Here is a 15,631-nt window from a genome sequence, read left to right as displayed (position 1 = left end):
TGAAAATACGTTTATATTAGGTTGAGCCAATAGTGCACTTCATGGTTTTTCAGTATGCGCGCAGCTTTGAGCAGATGTGCAGGTCTTTTTGTGGTAACAAAACCGCCAACACCCCACCTTTCCAGCCTGCCAGGGAAACGCCTGATGCCCAGTCTGGCCAATGGTGCCCCTCATCTTCACAAAGACCCTTTCTCGTGTGTATTTATTTCTTTTATAGTGCTACTCATCCCAAGTAAGTAGGACAGGGTGTCAGAGTGCGTTACATCACACACACTTTATATAGAGACAATGACTCATAAATGTGAAAGTCAATCTATAGGAAATGTACTTAAGATAATGGGGGTTACAAGGTGCAATTGTTCTTTCATCCATTATTCAATCTTTCACCATTCATTCTGTCCTTCCATCTGTGATCCCATCCATATCAATATTCAACCATTTGCAAACCTATCCATCATCTATCCTTCCATCCATCCACCATTCCACTCATCCATCCCTCCATCCACACTTTCACTCATCCATTCCCCATTCATCCTTTCACCCTATCCATTCGTACACTCATCCATCCACTCATGCTTCCATTCACTCATCCATCCAGCCATTTAACCTTTCACCCATCCAGCTATCCTATCACTTTCTCATTCATCCACCCAGTCACTCATCCTTCCACCCAGTCACTCATCTTTCCACCCATTCACCCTTCCAGTCATCCATCCATCCTCCCTTTCTCTCTACATCCTCTTTTCACTTAGTCATCCATCCTTCCATCCACCTATCCATCTACTCATCCCCTCGTCCATCTACTCATCCACTCATGAATCCTCCCATTGACCCTATCACTCATCCATCCTATCACTCATCCATCCTTTCACTCATCCATCCATCCTTTTGAACATCCATCCACCCTTTCACTCCATCACTCATCCATTCATCCTTTCTCTCATCCATCTACCCTTTCACTCCGTCACTCATCCATCCATCCTTTCTCTCATCCATCCACCCTTTTACTCATTCACCCATCTATCCACCGTTTTGTCCATTTACCCTCCCTTTCACTCACTCATCCAGCCTTACATCCACCCTTTCACTCATCCATCCATCCATCCATTTATCCTTTCACGTATCAATTCATCAATCCTCTCATCAGTTCACTCATCCATCCACCCATTCACTCGCCTATCATCCACCCTTTCACTCATCCATCCATCCACTTTGTGCCCGTACGTTGTAAAGCAGTACACTTAAATAAAGATTAAAAAAGTTTCACCGACATATAAAACAATTCCTCATTCAGAGCCCGATCCATCCTTTCATTTATGTAGCTTGCAAAAAAAACAGTAGCGTAAATGCATTTTATACATCATGTAGTACTTTGATTTTGATGTAAATAACAACCCTTCGTGCACGTTTCTTTTTTCAATGAAGTACACAGAAGCCTAAAATGAAAAGGCAGGAATCCTTCCCAAAAAGTGTCTGATTTAAAAATTGCCTGTGGTTGATTGGAAAAGTTGAGATTGCATTAGTAAATGTTTTACTTATAGGTGATGATGTCACTAATGAAAAGCGTCAGTAAACAATAAAAGGATTACATTTCAACCGTCATGCTTTCAAACTATAGGCTGACTATGAAAAAATATGTACCCTCCCCGTCGGGGAACCCTGGTCTCCCGCGTGACAGGCGGGGATACTGACCACTACACTAACGAGGAACTGATAACCCTCATGGTCAGGAGCACCTACTTGTGGAGCTCTGCAACTCGCCCTGCCCTGCCTATTACGTATCTTTAGAATTTCCCAGTTCCTTGACCCCACCAATAGAGGGCCACAGGCTCAACAAACACACACACACACACTCCCTGACACAATACACACACTCCTTCCTCACACCAACCTTCTCACCTCCTAGCAGACACTCTCAGCAACACTCTCAGCAGCATCACCTGATGCCAGAGTCACAACAACCAGCTCCCAGGGCTCCTTCTGACAGGGCCCCGGCCTGTCTCTTCAGCCCAGGGGCCCCTGGCTCTGTCTGATGCTGGAGGATAGCAGCGGGGGCTGCACACAGGGAGTGGGGAGGGAGTGGAGTGGGGAGGGAGACCCGCCCGCCCGCCCGCGCGCGCCAAAGGAGAAAGCTGGGCTGTAAAGGTGAAGAAAGGAGTGAGGTAAAGCCCAGGTGTGTGAGTGTCTGAGAAAGAGGCGCTTTAAATTGTGAAGCAGAAAAAAAATCCTTCGAGCCTGATTTGAACCAGCGACCTAAGGATGTCAGTCTCTCCACTACAGTCCTCCGCTCTACCAACTGAGCTATCGAAGGCTCGACTCAATCACTGTAACACCGCGCTATATGACATGAGAGGTGGGCCCAGAACTCACAGATTTGAGCAGCGTTCTGTTTGTAAACACCAACTCAAGGCCTTGATAAAGCGCCAAACCCCACACTGGAGAGTTTCCTTTCCACAGCAACACCCCCTGGCACCCCTCAAAGGGCTGAAATGAAACAAGCTCACCACCCGTCCCAGTGTTTGCAGGAAGGAGCAGGTCTGCTCCAGCAGGGAGCCCTGAGCTCGGCCCGGCACTCCCGGAAGAGTCTTATTTTATTCACGGTCGGTGCCTTTGTAGTGTTTCTTTCGTGTCCATGCATTTACCCTCCACTTTTACGGTGTATTTCAGCCTCCTATCGCTCTCGCTGTAGCTTGTTTTCATGGCGCTGCTTTTTCTTTTAACAAGTGCATAACGCTTCATAATAAAAAGATTAGAGACAGAAATGAGCTTTTAAGTGACGATAATAAGCGCGCACTTTTCTTTCATGGGATGTGATGTAAATTGCAATAAAAAGACGAGGGACCTGATTACTGGGAGTGCTTTGGTTATTCGCGCATTCTTCTTGTGTTCTCTGTCTGAAACTTCCGCGGCTCTTGGATACTTCTAGACATATGTTCCTCTGAGGGACAGTATTAGCTTCTGCTCGGGTATTCTGAATGCAGGCATCCGTGCGGCGGCTGCTTGTTGTTCCTTCTTTACTGTACACGGGAGGCTCCTGTGCTGAGTGTTGATGTACCTTTTCGTGGTTTTTAAGACAGCAAAACGGTTTAAAACATGTACCAAAGCTACCAGTATCACTGATTATGTGAACACGTATACTCATTATGGCACTTCTGCAGGTATCACTTAATGGCACTTACATCTATGCCACGCTCCCTGGTGGTCTAGTGGTTAGGATTCGGCGCTCTCACCGCCGCGGCCCGGGTTCGATTCCCGGTCAGGGAAGATACATTTTTCCCTACATTAACGCTTTAATTCCTTCTTTATTTTTAAAACATGCTAAATTATACATTAATGCAGGTATAACGTCTCAAGGCAGACAAGTGGTTGACATATACAAAAGAGACACGTTCTACAGCCGCGTAATCTTTAGAGTGTTTTTGTTTTATTTAATAGAACATTCCATTTTACTTTACATTTTCAGCCGAAAGGTGCCCTTTCCAGACAGACTCTGGGGGAGCTCGCACATGCGGCGCGGTTACCACAGGTGTATGTTGTGTCCACTCACTGACAACGGATACATTTGTATACTTAATTGATAACTCGTAAACGCCCTGAACTGTGTGATTCTGGACACATTGTTTCCGTGTAATCTCTGAACAAGCAGTTAGGTCTCATAAAACGAGTAGTGACTTCGAGGTGAGGAGGCGTGTTAGCAAAGACGACGTTATAACCGTACAAGTGGGGACATTTCAGTGTAACCACTAGTTTCTCTGATGCACGTATGTAAAGGTTAGCATTGTTACTTATTTTTAAACTGCTCTCTAGGATAGGTAATGAAGTCTGGGCTATGTTTACAGCGGCAAATAATGGGGAAAACTGACTGGAATATTTTTATTCTGACGACTGTGGCCATTAAGCCCAGGATGGTCACTCAGTTTGCAGACTGCACTCGCATGTAACCTGAACCAGAGGCGTTTACCAATGTTGAATCACAGCAGGATGAGTCCCTGGGTATTCCAAATTAAATGTGTTTGAAATGAATAGAAATAAAAACACATTTATTGAGTGCTCATATACAGAAAGGCGTCAAGGCACCAAACCCACTGGGACCATAAAACCTGGGCAAATAAGGAACAGCCAAACCCAGAAACCTTGCGCCCTTATGAGGCAACAATCTACGCTTTGAGACCTTTCCTAAAGCACAGGTGGTTCTCCTTCCAGATAGGTGGCGGGGCAGCGAGTTCCACAGTTTAGCTGTGGCCACTGACAAAGATCCACCAGCCCCTCTGGCCTGGTGACGTTTGGCTGAACAAAGCCGCCTGGTCAGAGAATACTATTGAAACGTAGACCTGATAAAACTAGGTCCAGATTGTATAGAGCTCCAAGGCCAATGCAAAGGGACTCACACATGATTATTTTCCTCACTGGAAGCCAGTGCAGCTTAAGAAGTTCACCAGAGGCAGATTTGTATTTGGGAATTTCCAAAAGAAGTCAAGCTACTGAATTTTGGACAGTGTGCAATTTTTTAAAGGAAAATGTGTTAATGTCGAAATAGAGGGCATGCAGTACTCAATCCGTGATGAAACCACTGTGGTCACATCCTGGGCATCGGCGGAGTTACAGGGCGATCCGTAGGTGGGAGGAAGTGAAGGATACCTCTTCAGGAGCACAAGAGGGGTGCTGTGCCAAACCCCACCAGTCTTTATGGCAGGCCCCTGGCGAAAAATATTTGGCGCCCGCTAGTCCTTCGGGCGGTTGTAAGCCTGCGCAACGGGGGCTCGCCTTGCAATGCTCCGCCCTTAAATGGGAGTGAGTAAAGTGGTGGACCAGTGGTTCACTGTATACAAAGGGGGATCCCCTCATAACTGGTACCAACGATTGGATTGGCTACAGTGCAATTTGGCCCTTCAGGAGGACATGGCACCTCTGCCTGCCCTTGGATCGCCCCTAAATTAACCCACCACGTTGGCATACTTTTGTATGGAATAAACCTGCAGCAAACTTTTCCCAACAAAATTGTGTTGCGTGCTTATTTATTCCAAGTGCAGGTTATGTTTTGCAAAGGTGGGGAGGGTTGCTTATATAGGCACTATGTATACACTGCAGCATTTACAAATGGGAGAGAGTCAGTACTTCCTGCCACGAGGCCCCTTCCTCTGCGCCCTCCTCCAGCCCTCACGACTCTCTTCCATTCCTCCCAGCCCTCGCTCCCCCTGTAGGACTCTGATGACTCCACATTATGTGCTCAGCCGAGTTCTCCGGGTCCGTGTACCTGGCGGCGGTGACGTGTACCTGGTGACGTGCACCTCTCGGCCGTGACTTGTACCTGCAGGCGGTGACGTGTACCTGTTGCGGTGACGTGGGCCTGGTAGCGGTGTCGTGTGCACCTCCTGGTTTCACTGGCAGCGTTTGGGGATGGGGCGCTGTAGTCGCCCCCATCAAACCCCACACACTTCACTCGTTGCCCCTCCTGAAGGATATATGATAGTGTCGCCTTACCCCCTCCCCCGGCCCCTCTTTTGCCATTTCATTCGTATAGTAGGCTTCTCGCGGTGGAAAAAACAAAAACATCCTATTTCCCAAGGCTTTCTGTCCCCATGCAGAAGGTGAAATGTGATCCTATTCGGGGGCGCCTTGAAGCGCGGCGATAAAGCTCAGTGATGAAATAGTGAACAAGACAGGTGAATATTGGTCAGGCACGCCAAAGAGGTGAAGGACAGGAGCAGAACTGGGGGACATGTTTGTAGCTCAGTGCTAGCAACCTCCAATGGCTTGGGAATAGAGCTGAGAGGAAAAACCGGAGAAGACAAAAATATATATATGTGGAACTAACAGATAGTGCACTGGCAGGGCCACTGAGTTCACATGTATTGCTTATTGAGGAGTAATGGAACTAGTTGGGGATATAGCTCAGCGGTAGAGCATTTGACTGCAGATCAAGAGGTCCCCGGTTCAAATCCGGGTGTCCCCTACGGATATTTTTTTATATCCTTTTTACAATATATTTTTTATGCAAAAAGACCAAATTTAAAGAACACATGCTTGTTGGGTCATGTTTCCTAGAAACGACCAACAGATTCAAACATGTAACTTTTTAGTGACAAGTTGACTAAAATAAAGTTCACTTTGTCTGATAGAGAGACGCAGAAGGCGAAAGAGAAAGACACACACAAGGCGAAAGAGAGCGAGACAAGCACAGGGCGAAAGAGAGCTCCCCAAGTGTTTGGAAGCATGTTATCGCCTCCAGAAGGATGAAGAGATAAGTTGGCTTTTTGTGGGTTGAAGCTGTGCTGCTCAGTACAGTGAGGTATCTCACATGCTGTTCTTAAGTCCTCACCAAAGCTTTTAGAAGTGGACGCACCCTTTCACATCACCAAAGACAGAAGTTTCTGTTTAATGTAAGACATCTCGATTCCAACGTGTGGAAGGTTTGTGAAACCTGTAGGGTTTGCTGATTATTAGACTACCAGAAATCTAATTTAATAAACAGAAATGTAGAAAGAGGCACGCACTGGTTCTGAAAGTAAGTGGTGCGGGTCCCTATCGACAGCAAGAGATTGTTAAATGCCCACCTTTCCCCTTTAAATTACGTTCTCTGGATCCACTTGAAAGGACAGGTTGAAACATAGTGAGGGGTGCTCTGTGTATTCGGATTAGTGACAGACACGTGACAGTGGGAGGGGGGGTACCAATGTCCATGGGGAGTGTAAGGCCTTCCATAGAGCAGCACTAAACTTCTGGAATATTCCCTTCTCCCCCCTTCAGAACCTATGGGTTTTTGTTGAACATGTATGTGACATTTGTGTTGTAAAAGTCACCTTTTTTAATCAGTGTGCACCCCCTTCCCCCCCACCAACGAGCCTATTAGGTAGGTTCCCCAGCTAACATTGCTTCCAAGCTGGCCCGGTAGTAGCCCTGAAAACAGCGGGCAGTGCCATGGTGGCCCGGTGGTGCACAGCCTCTTTAGAAACATTGTGGGCAATTGCACACATTTGTTCATATGTTGATCAATTAATGAACGTCGTTTTACAAATTAAGCACTGCCTAATAGCAGCTCCTGTTATATATAGCGCTTAGAAAAGATAGAAGGGAAAACCCTTGGCGAGAGGAGAGAGGGGGAGGAGCAGTAGGGCGCACACTCGGGGGGAGATTTACTAGGATTGTGCGCCGTGTTGACGCAAATCAGAGCAAAATCTTTTTTCCCCTTTACTTTCCAGAGCTGAACTTGTTTAGCGCCGGAAATAACGGAAAAGTAACGAGAAGCAGCGCACAGGGCAGCCTCGCATTACTTTGCGCCATGGGGGCGGAGCAAGGGTGGAGCATGGGCGTTCCCATGCAACCATCCAAGGTTTCTCACGCTAAACCCAGTTTACTAAATAAAGTAGATTGGGTTCCGCGTGAGGAAACTGCGCCCTTTGAAGCAGGCACACGGAAGGAGAAATGCTTGCCTTTCTTCTTCCTTTTCTGACTTTGCATGCGTGCTGCACTGTGCGGCAGGCGTACAATGTGGGAAAATCTGTGCATGTGTCTGGGCATCGTATTTTGTACAGGAAGGCTACGCGCTGTGGCGCTAAGGTGTGTGCGTGGTGCACAGCAGCTGTAATCAGCTTTGGCGCAAGGGAAAGGGGAGGAGAGAGCCATATCTTTGAAGATCTGGAGCGCTCCTGCTCCCTCCCTGTCGCGCAACGCGGCACAGCCTGGCGGGGGGCCGCACTATGTCTTGCTTTTGTAAATCTCCCCCTTGATTTCGCCCAGTGTGCGTTCTTAGCAAAGGCTGCCTCTGGTCCCACATGTACACACAGGCTGCATCACGTTCTTGTAAACGTTGTCTTTCATCACCTTGCGGCAGAGCTTGAAATGGAATAATAGAAGTGCAGGTACTCCGCCCCAGAGTACCAGCTAGTTTCTGAGAAGTGCCGGTACTCTCCAATTAAAAGTATTACATTTTTCTTGAGAAGTGCAGGTACTCTCCCTCTCAAAATAAAAAAGTGCTGGTACTCAGTACCAGACAGTACCGGCCCATTTAAAGCACTGCCTTGCGGTCTGTACATGATTTTCCCATCGAGCGGTTCTCTTCCCAGCAGTGGACATTAAGAACCTACCGTCAAGTCCTGGGGTGCCCCGTGAAAGCCACAGTGGGTGTGGTTCCCTATAGATAAAGATGTATAAATAGCAATTTTGCACCATGATTATTAACGCTGTGTCCTTTCATTTCTGATTGCTGTATAACTCTGTTTCATACCCAGCTGTGCCTTGTACTTTCTTCTCCCTGCACCTCTCATGCTCTTAAATGTGCATATTAAAGAGCCGCAGCTGGGGCACGGCTCCCTTTTTTTTTTTTTTTTAAACATCTTTATTGATTTTTAATTTATAACAACATTACCCCTCCCCACCATTCCGAACAAAAACAAACAAAAAAAAAAACAACATTCTGAGTTTCCCAAAACACATGAAACAAGTAGATCTGTGGAGGGTCTTAATACACACATTTAGTGGAATTGAAGAATGAACATCAATAGCTCTAATTTACTAGAGCCTTCCCTTTGAAAAAAAAAGTTTCTGTTGTAGACCTAAATAAAGTTGGACATCCATTGTATCAATGGGTCCCATATCAGCATACCTCTTTGGCACTTAATACGCCCTTTTTTTTTATATATGGCTACTTCTAGATTACATGTTGCTAGAAAGCGAGCCCTCCATTGATGAAACGTCGGAGGATTTGGATCCAGCCAGGCTGAGGCTATACAAAGCCTAAGAATAGCCATAGCTACAAAGATCAGACCATACATGCTTTTAGGACGAGCACACTCTGTTATACCCAACAATATTTCCTCTGTTGATATATAAATATCTGTTCCCGATATTTCAGAAAAAAACTCGGAAATCTCCCTTATTAGGTTAGACAAAACATTACAGGAAGCAAACATATGCACAATATCAGCCTCAACGAGTGAACAACGTGGACATAGAGTACCTTTCCCGGCCCCCCACTTAGCAATTTTCTTAGGAGTATAATACAGAGAAAAAAATGTCTTATAGTACTGAGCTTGTAGTTTAGCCGACATAAAGCTGGATTGTGACATTTCAAAGGATCGAGCAGGGATTTGGGGTGATATAGTTAGTTTTATCTGCCAAGTCCCGAATTGCTGTTCCATATCGTCGGAGCCCAAAGAATTCAAAAATCCGTAAATCTCCCCGATAGTTAGAGAAGATCTTTTACAAATCCGGTCAATAATTTGCATGGGGTGAAATTTCTCCCTAGCCCCGCCTTTGGTTAACAAAAAATCTCTAACCTGTAGGTATTTGAAAAAATCTCTATGACAGAGGTCATAGTCCCTGCGTAGATCTTCAAAGGTCTTCAAGCCTGTTTTATTAAAAAAACAGTTAGTCAGAAAAAAGGAGATCTCCCTTGGATCTCTAAGAGCCAACAATCATACAAACGCATAAAACTTCTTATAAACAAATTGCAGGGCAAGAATCGGCTTCAATGAAATGAACAAACTGTATAAAAATTCATTTATTAAAATAGTTCACAAAGGTATCCCACCTAGCAAGCAGTTGTACATATCAATTAAAAAACAGGTGGAAAATAATTTCACCAACATACAAGCAATTAAAATCAATTAGAGTTAAACATATGAAAAGGTGGCACACAATAATACAACATACCAACAATGGAAATCAATCTCAATACATGATTAAATGGTTCATAAAAAACAAAAGAATTGGGAAAAAGAAAAACAGAGAAGGAAAATTGTTCCAACTCAACAAAGAAAATCACTAAATCAGAGAATCATCGGTTGTGATCCCAATAAAGATATGATTATATTGCATATACGACACAACCCATATTATCATAGATTTTATCCGATTTTTCTTTTTTTGTTAAAGCATCGACGCGTTTCGGTAGGCCACAGGTAGAGCCAACACCTTCCTCAGGATATATTGCTGATCCCAATTATGTTCTGAAAAACATGTACAACAAACCAACATAAGTGTCTCCCCTTATTATTACGTAAATTAAAAAACACATGTTTCAGTGAATCCGACTTAGCCCGCTCAAGAAGTTCAAATGAAAACACTCATGTACTCATTCATACAACAATCAACACATTTGCTGTGTTGTCTATAGATGTATAGAACTTTAGGTTGAGGAGAACATATTAATTCCCCTAAGAACCAATTCATTTAGATAAATTTGTTTTTGGTAATATTTATCATCTCATTTTGCTACGCGTTTATAATAATGTAAATTAGGTAGCTAGTGAGAGAAAAACTCCCTTTCTCACAAAATACGTCTTTAGTATGAGACAGCATAGCCATCAATATACAGTTATTTATTCCGTGATCAATGTGGCAAACTTAATTTATATATACTACTCCTCAGCACAAAGGTACTTTATAATGTTATTTACAAATAATCGATACGAGTGTATTTTTTGTATCTAGAGTTTTAGAAATGCTGGGTATTACCTTAGCGGTTCCTTTTTCTTTTATGAATTCTTTTAAACTTGCATGAAAAGTGGCGCCATAGGGCTAGTATTTCATCGGTTGACTTATGGATAATATTCTCATAAGGGTCTGTTACCTATTGAAGATACCAATGACATACAGATGTATGTTAAAAATTGACATCCACCCATAAGTTAGATTGTATTTCTAATTCATCTAATCCAGTTATTGCAGTCATACGATTATATATTTACCGATAAGTCTTTAGTGCAGCCAGATTGTATAGATGCACTTCCTTGACCAAGGTTTTCTAAGTTTGAGAGAGTCGTAGATAGTTGTCCTATCAGATATCTATAACAAACGAAGACACAAAGGTCTGTATCTCATAATACTATCACGCAGCTTTTCGGTCACTATCATAAAGGGCTGAAAATTATTTTCTTAAAACATCTAGGGTGGTATGAAATCGATTAACTAAACAAGGCTATACATTCACAAGTGTTAAAAACATCACTACCAATGGGGGTGACCATAAGGTGCACGAAAACCTAGAATTACGTGGGTATACGAAAAAGTCGAAATCTGCCATATAGTTAAACATAACAGGCATATTGATTACTGCTATCGCTATCAAAGGAACCCGAATTACAGACTAATTCCTCACTGTATTGCTAGATAGCCTCTGTGTTTGTAGGTACCTTTAGGACTACTGATACACTTCCGACGAGGAGTAGATGGAACCTCCGATATAGAGTGTCCCTATATTGAAAAGAACACAGAATGCCTCGATTAATAATATAGCTACCAGAGGTTACATCTACACTAGTAGACAACCTCAGTAAAAGATATAAGTACCTTTGACTAGTTCGAGAAAACCCTTCCAGCGTGGTTAGGATAGAGCTTGGATCCAAAGCGTCCCTATGAAGAAAGGATACAGTACATGAATAGCCATACTGATCCATTATTAACCGAGAGTGCGAGAAATTCTCTAATAGTATCTACATACCTTAGCAGGGCTCAACGCGGTCCACAAGATGGATTCCTTCAAAAATATTGAACAAGTAAGTCGTCCATTCTCCGACTTAAATATCACCTGGGAGATACAGACCTCGGAACTGGAAGAATCCACTTCCGGGTCACAGAGAGTAGACATAGAAATAGAGGATGCCGGCTCGAATGTCAACTCGTAAGTCTGTAACAAAGGACGCCATCTTGGTGCTGCATCGATACTGTCAAGGTCATGTATTAAAGCCTGTTATCTCCCATATGTGGGAGATATATCACCCAATTCAGTAACTAAGAGGGGCATCTCCACTCTGCCAGGTGGAGTGAGCTAATGATCACAACACCATGAGCACGAGGGATTGTGCATACTGGCCCAACAAGCAAAGGCAAAGGCAAAGAGAGGAGTGCAAGGCCACAAGCACGCCTTATCTCCTGTGAGCAAATACACTGGATATTACGGAAATAACTAGATGTCCTAATAAATTATGTTGAATGTATAGAATAGTAGTGTCACGTAATGGGGAAATAGCTCATGGAATCGACGCAGATTCTTATTATCCACACCGATACAAATAGTTGCCAGGCTCAGAAATACAGAATCATCTTACTAGCAAAGATTCCCACTCTTCACGTGAGTTGAGACCTTTCCTAGTGGTATTAAACTGAGAAATGTACCATTGTTCACGGGCCTTTCGTTTACAAGTCATGTTGCCACCTCTTTTGTCGAGCTTAACTTTCTCTAGGATAAACCAAGAGAAATCATTCTCTCCATGTCCTGCTTCCAGGAAATGTGCTACAAGGGGTGCTGTCACTTTTTTCATTTTTATAGCTGATCTATGCTCTTGCATTCTCACTCGGATTTCGCGACCAGTTTCCCCTATATATCCGAGATCACAGGGGCAGCGTAAGAAATAAATCACGTTTTTGCTCCTACAGTTGTTCAACGTTGTTGATCGAGTGGTGAAACCATTATAGGAGATTTCTTTTGCTTGAATACACAATGGACACACATTACAGGTACCGCATCTCACATTCCCAATTGATGGAATGTTGGTGATCGTCCTTTGTGTCAAGTCACTCTCCTCACGATATGTATGCACCAACATATCTCTTAAATTGCTATTCCTTTTAAAAGCAAATAGCGGTTTATCCAATTTGGTTTCTTCATCATAATTAATGATGTGCCAGTGTTTATTAACAACATTTTTGATCTGATTACTGAGATGGGAAAATTTACTGACAAAAACAACTTTGTTAGGAGGTTCTTTTCTGACTGCTGGTTTATTGACCAATACTTCGCGATCATAAAACCTAGCTCGTTTGAGAGAATGAGACAACAATTTATTCGGATAACCTCTATCCTTGAACTTACGCTTCAAGTCTCCTGCATGCCTGTAAAAGTCCTGTATATCAGAACAATTCCTTCGAAGCCGAAGGAATTGGCTGAACGGAATACTTTCTCTTTGGGACTTTGGATGGAAACTAGAAAAATGGAGGAGAGTATTCTTAGCCATTGGTTTAGTGAACAAATCAACATCAAGGCACCCTTTGGATTCTTTTATGGTGATATCGAGAAAGTCTACCTTGCTATTACTATAATGTGATGTGAACCTCAAATTGGGATCACCCTGATTCAACCAATCCAGAAAGACATTTAGTTTCTCGGTGTCACCCTCCCAAATAAAAAAGATGTCGTCAATGTAGCGGTACCAGCCCGCTACATTTTCGAAAAAGGGGGCCACCTCATTGTAAATGTGTTTAGCCTCAAATTGGCCAACATAAAGACAGGCCAAGCTGGGAGCACAGGTAGCCCCCATGCTGGTCCCTTTGAGCTGTTTGTAATAGTTATCCTTGAATAGAAAAACATTATTTTTCAAAATCAAACTAACACAGTTGACAATGAAGTCAGCATTAGCTCCGCCTAAATCCTGATCCCTCAGGATATCGCGAATGACCTCCACCGTGTCATTTTGTTGGATATTAGTGTAGAGAGACTCATTGTCCAGAGTGACCAGACATTGGGTCTCTCCACAGAAAGGCAGTCCCTCAACAAGCGAGATAATGTGTGCAGAATCTCTCACATAAGATCTTAAATTACACACAATGGGTCGTAAAAAGTGGTCGACATACTTGCTTACAGGTTCTAGAAGAGAGTTAATGCTGCTCACAATAGGTCTCATTGGTGGGTCAGTGGCATTTTTATGTATTTTGGGTAAGCCATATATGGCCGGGGTTTTAGGTTCCATATTGTTTAGAAACTTAAATTCGTCTTCACAAATCCAAGATTTCTCTCTAGCCTCTTGCAGAAGTTCCAGACATTCTCTTGCCACCACATCTAAGTTCTGTGCATTTGTGCGCTTATAATGTTCCTCAACATTAAGCAATTTGAGCATGCGATGTTCGTAGTCAGTGGTATTAAAAACAACAACCCCCCCACCTTTATCCGCAGGTTTGATGGTCAAGCACCTATCTGCTTTTAAGGAGGTAAGGGCTTGTCTCTCATACCTATTCAAATTATGTTCAGGACCAGTTTTATTCTTTCTGCCAAGGATGTTACTAATGCCACTCTCAACTGCTTTTTCGAATGCTTCAATATTTTTCCCTACCATGGCTAAAGTTGGAGTAAACGAAGATTTAGGTTTAAGGCCAGACAGATTTACCCGTTCCTGACTTTCCCGATTTTCAAAAAATCTCCTTAATCGTACTTTACCAAGCTCTATCCTAACCACGCTGGAAGGGTTTTCTCGAACTAGTCAAAGGTACTTATATCTTTTACTGAGGTTGTCTACTAGTGTAGATGTAACCTCTGGTAGCTATTTTATTAATCGAGGCATTCTGTGTTCTTTTCAATATAGGGACACTCTATATCGGAGGTTCCATCTACTCCTCGTCGGAAGTGTATCAGTAGTCCTAAAGGTACCTACAAACACGGAGGCTATCTAGCAATACAGTGAGGAATTAGTCTGTAATTCGGGTTCCTTTGATAGCGATAGCAGTAATCAATATGCCTGTTATGTTTAACTATATGGCAGATTTCGACTTTTTCGTATACCCACGTAATTCTAGGTTTTCGTGCACCTTATGGTCACCCCCATTGGTAGTGATGTTTTTAACACTTGTGAATGTATAGCCTTGTTTAGTTAATCGATTTCATACCACCCTAGATGTTTTAAGAAAATAATTTTCAGCCCTTTATGATAGTGACCGAAAAGCTGCGTGATAGTTTTATGAGATACAGACCTTTGTGTCTTCGTTTGTTATAGATATCTGATAGGACAACTATCTACGACTCTCTCAAACTTAGAAAACCTTGGTCAAGGAAGTGCATCTATACAATCTGGCTGCACTAAAGACTTATCGGTAAATATATAATCGTATGACTGCAATAACTGGATTAGATGAATTAGAAATACAATCTAACTTATGGGTGGATGTCAATTTTTAACATACATCTGTATGTCATTGGTATCTTTAATAGGTAACAGACCCTTATGAGAATATTATCCATAAGTCAACCGATGAAATACTAGCCCTATGGCGCCACTTTTCATGCAAGTTTAAAAGAATTCATAAAAGAAAAAGGAACCGCTAAGGTAATACCCAGCATTTCTAAAACTCTAGATACAAAAAATACACTCGTATCGATTATTTGTAAATAACATTATAAAGTACCTTTGTGCTGAGGAGTAGTATATATAAATTGAGTTTGCCACATTGATCACGGAATAAATAACTGTATATTGATGGCTATGCTGTCTCATACTAAAGACGTATTTTGTGAGAAAGGGAGTTTTTCTCTCACTAGCTACCTAATTTACATTATTATAAACGCGTAGCAAAATGAGATGATAAATATTACCAAAAACAAATTTATCTAAATGAATTGGTTCTTAGGGGAATTAATATGTTCTCCTCAACCTAAAGTTCTATACATCTATAGACAACACAGCAAATGTGTTGATTGTTGTATGAATGAGTACATGAGTGTTTTCATTTGAACTTCTTGAGCGGGCTAAGTCGGATTCACTGAAACATGTGTTTTTTAATTTACGTAATAATAAGGGGAGACACTTATGTTGGTTTGTTGTACATGTTTTTCAGAACATAATTGGGATCAGCAATATATCCTGAGGAAGGTGTTGGCTCTACCTGTGGCCTACCGAAACGCGTCGATGCTTTAACAAAAAAAGAA

The 15,631-nt window shown here is 42.7% G+C and overlaps 2 non-coding genes across 2 annotated transcripts; both read left to right on the top strand.

Annotated features, from left to right (window-relative positions):
- The first annotated feature begins 3,192 nt into the window (after positions 1-3,192).
- Positions 3,193-3,264, top strand: TRNAE-CUC (transfer RNA glutamic acid (anticodon CUC)). Its single transcript has one exon. It is a non-coding gene; the product is annotated as a tRNA-Glu (tRNA).
- Positions 3,265-5,881: 2,617 nt separating this feature from the next.
- Positions 5,882-5,953, top strand: TRNAC-GCA (transfer RNA cysteine (anticodon GCA)). The gene has a single exon. It is a non-coding gene; the product is annotated as a tRNA-Cys (tRNA).
- Positions 5,954-15,631: the final 9,678 nt, after the last annotated feature.

Source organism: Triturus cristatus, chromosome 4_1 (genome assembly GCF_964204655.1).
Source record: "Triturus cristatus chromosome 4_1, aTriCri1.1, whole genome shotgun sequence".
NCBI lineage: Eukaryota > Metazoa > Chordata > Amphibia > Caudata > Salamandridae > Triturus > Triturus cristatus.
Note: the sequence above shows the minus strand (reverse complement) of the source record. Positions and strands in the feature narration are given on the sequence as shown.